Genomic DNA, 4,429 nt, shown 5'->3' with positions numbered 1-4,429 from the left:
ATATGTTTTTCCCTTCTTTCATTTGTCTTTTCCTCATCCCACTTTTTCCTTCCCATTGAATAGAGGCTTTCCCTTTCACAGTATCTATTGTACCTTTCAGATTTTATTCTTAATTTTTGACTGGGGCACAAAAACATATATTGGTGAAAGAGTCTTCAATAAACAAAGCAGTTGTTATGGGTCATGTCTAGATGTCCTCCCAAAGTCTTTTCAGAGATGACTGGATCTGAGTCTGTGATGCTAGTATTAAGTGTGTGAGGCTGGGATCACTAAATTAGCCCACTGATGGCTTTCACACAGCTCTTAGTGTGGTTTAAGGGAAGGTCCACCATGGGTGTGAGTGCTGCCTGTCCTAGGGGTGGGCATCCCCGGTAGAGATATGGTATGCAAAGAGGGCTGCTGTTGTGACTGTGGCTTTGGTACTTCACTGCTTGCTGCCTGCCTCCTTACTGCCTTCTGCCCACCATGGCCTGTTTCTCCTCTACTGTGCCCCTCTGCCATTTGCCACCCTTCGCTGGAGCCAGCTGACTATGGACTGAAACCTCTACAAACTGTGAGGCAAACTAAACCTTTCTTCCTTTAGTTTTGGGTATTGGGTACTTTGTAACAGCAATGAGAAAAGTAGCTAAGACAGTGGTCACCTAGGTATCTATATGAGAAAGAAAGAAGCTAGATGCCAGTCTTTCAGCCATTCAAAATGGATCAAAGAATTAAATATAAGGCCTGAAAACGTGAAACTATCAGAAGAAAATATAGGGCAAATGCTTCAAGACATTGCCTGGGCAAATACTTTGGGGGTGTGGCTGCAAAAATCACAGTCATAATTGGCAACTTTGACAGCAAAATTTGACAAATGAGATTATATCAAACCAGAAAGATTCTCACTGAAAATAAACAGGCAGTAGAGTGAGGAGGGTCAGGGAGATGGCTCAGCAACATGAATACCTGCCTGGCAAGCACACAGACCCAAGTTTGATTCCTGGCAAAAGAAACAAACAAAAAAACAGAGTGAAGAAACAACCATCATAATGAGTTAAAATACTTGCAAACCACCCATCCATTAAGAAGTTAGTATCTAGCCAGACGTAGTGGTACATTGTAATCCCAGCACTTAAGAGGCAGAAAGATTGCTGTGAGTTCAATACTTGGGCTACATAGTGGGTTCAAGTTTAACCTGAACTACATAGCAAAACCTCAAAGAAAAGTATTAATAGCTAAAATACATAAGAAAATCAACAATTCAATAACAAAAACCCAAATAATTGAATTTAAAAAGGGCAAATGACCTAATAAACATTTCTACTAGCAGGTTATACCAGCAAAGAGCCAACAAAGACAATTTTTTAAAAGCACATCATTAATCACAATGCAAATCAAAAATATAGTGAATTAATAAATTCTAGTCTAGTATCAAAAACATAGAAGTAACAAATGCTGAGGAAGACTTAGAAAAAAGGAAACACCTTCACACTGGTAGAGGACATGTAAATTATTATTATTTTGTACTTAATAAACACTCATTTTTATTAAAGTACCTCATTTTCCCATGTGTTAGAGAATCTTTCCCAACAAAGATATAAACAAACTCAATCTTTCATATTTAAATTTTTTTCCAAATAAGTGCTTGTCCTCCATGTGTCCTCCTCTCCCCGATTCTACAAAGGGTCTTCTGTGGTCCCTTGGAGTCTGCATGCTGCTAGATCAAGTGGCCAATTCTCAGGCTTCTTCCTTGCTTTACTAGTGAGGACTTTGGGTGGCTGACCAGTCCCTCCTTCTGGAAATACATTTTCTCTTGAGACCTGGGTACCATTTGCTCTTGGTCCTCTTCTTGCTTCCCACATTCAAGCACCCTCAAGCCTCTGTCCATCTTCCCTTCCTTCCTATCTGACCTCATCTACCTTTGAAGTTTTAAACACCATCTACAAGTGAGGCTGCATAAATTCCAGCCTGGACATCTCTCCTGAACGCAACCCATTCAGCTTCTCCAGGTCAACCTCAAATCAATGCGTCAAATTTAACATGTTTAACATTAAACTTGCAGTTCCTCTGCATGGTGAACCCTGGCCTTTGCAGTCTTCTCACCTGTGTAAATGAAAGCTGCACTCTTCCCAGTTACTCGGATGGAGCACCTGGGAGCCATGTAAATTAATGTAGTCTTTATAGAAGGTAGTGAGGGCAGCCATCAAAAAGCTATAAAAAGAACCACAGTAGTTCCACTGCTGTACATATCTACAAAGGGTTTAAAGCAGTATGTCAAAGAGATATCTGTACTCTTGTCTATGTCAGCACTATTCAAAATAGCTAAGACATGGAGCGAACGTAGTGTCCAATGGCAGACAAATGGAGAAAAAAATGCTACACACATAATGAAGTACTATTCAGCCATACAAATAATGAAAGGCTGCCATTTGCAACAACATGGAAAAAACAAAAGAACATTAAATGAAATACAGTAAGCATGAAAACCAACATCCATGTTCTTCTCACGTACACACGGAAGCAAAGAATTTAGCAATTGAATAGTGGTTATCAGATTTTGGGGGCAATTCAGCAAGGGGAGGATTAGAGGAAGGGTGGGTAACACATGAAAAGTTATAGACAGCTTTGAGAAATAATTTCTAATATCCTAGACAAACAATAGACTAGGATTAAATTGATCATAATTAGTTGAACTATTCAAATACTCATGAATATCTTCCTAAACGGAAATACACTTCATTCCACCAAAATCAGAAGGGTTAATAACTTGAAAATATACAAATATGGTTTTAACAGGGAGGAAGAAAGTAGGTTGAATTCTGATGCACACTTTATCATCAGAAAAAAGGAAGCTTTTCACATTATTCATTGGTTTTCACAAGAAGAGTTGACAAATAGAGTTTCCAAGCTGGGAACTGCTATAAACATTGCTCAGGTCAGTATGATGAATCCCTAATGTTGTGGCGTGAGATTCAGTATCTAGGAAACTTAAATAATTTTTTTTTGTATGTTAGGGAAGGGTCTACAGGGTGTTCAGGGTCTCACTACTAGATCAGACTCATAGTGATCCACCTGTTTATAGCTTCCCAAGAACTGGGATTACAGGTGCATGCCACCACACCCAGTCTCAATCGCCATTTCAGGGCACTCTGGGGGTCCAGGCCAGCACGGCAGGCCCGGGAATAGAACCCCAGCTCCTGTGCCTGCTTGCAGGTGCTTTTAATCCACTGAGCTATTTTGTGGCCTGAAACTTAAAGAATTTAAAGGAAGGCATTCAATGTGGAAGAGGAAGGGAACTTAAGTGCCCACAGAAATATGTCCACACGCCTTCATGGCTGTAGCCCTCAGGAGAACCAGTCTTATGAATATTTAAAAAAAATCTACTCAAGTCTATGGAAAACATCTCCACAGAAGAAAAGAATAGAGAGAACATTGTGGTTATGGATAATTTTAGACTTAAAAAGTTCTATTTACAATAACTATGATATGGAATCAACCTAGTTGTCCCTCAACCGATGAATAAAGATGTGTTCTGTTCACCCGTAAAAAGGAATGAAATCCTCTCATTTTCAGCAAGATGATGTAATTGAAAGATACCATATTACATGAAATATACTGGACACAGAAGGATTAGTACCATCTCTTTTCTTCCAGATGTGAAAATTATAAAATGTAATCAGGAAGTAGAATAATGTTTGCCAGGGTTGAAACAGGGGACAGGAAAACGTGGTTAGACTTGATCAATGTATACTCTCTACATGTTAAGAAATGGCATATTTATCCCCAGAAATTTCTGTTTTAATACACATGAAAGAGAAAACCCATTGATGACAAATTTAGGTTAAGAAGGATAAGATTTACCCTAAGAAAGGTAAGAATTCAGACAAATCCTTCAAAGGACATCACAATGAAGTTAAAGGAAATATGACCTTGTGAAACAGAAAAGGTAAGACAAGAAAACAGAATATAAACTTTAATAAATGTTGACATCTTATTTTATCATAAAGACACTTTATAAAATTTTATCTAATAGTAATATGAAAGATTAACAAGCTTGGAGCAGAATAAAACTGGGGATCAAAACATAGATTGAATTGACAGAGATGAAACAATGAAGAAATATCAAAACTGTCACATTTGTATTTCTGAGGGTAGAGGCTTCCTAACTAACACAGGAAATACTTTTTTCAATTGTTAAAATGCAAGTTACATAGGTGTGATTTAAAAGAAACACATTGTAGAAAACTAAAAAGCCTATCCAAAATCATTATTAGAATTAATAAGACAGTACAATTAGTTCACTGCATTATTGTAGTTTACTATCCAAAGCTCTAACAAATGAAAGTTTGAAACACTCAAAACTATATAAAACATGGGGCTGGGAGATGGCTCAGTGGAATAAGCGCTTCCCTGGCAAGCGCAAGGACCTGAGTTCAATCCCCGGTTCCAT

The sequence above is a fragment of the Octodon degus genome, unplaced genomic scaffold (genome assembly GCF_000260255.1).
Source record: "Octodon degus isolate 3935 unplaced genomic scaffold, OctDeg1.0 scaffold00001, whole genome shotgun sequence".
In the NCBI taxonomy this organism is placed as follows: domain Eukaryota; kingdom Metazoa; phylum Chordata; class Mammalia; order Rodentia; family Octodontidae; genus Octodon; species Octodon degus.
The sequence above is the reverse complement of the archived record's forward strand: the minus strand, read 5'-3'. Positions refer to the sequence as shown.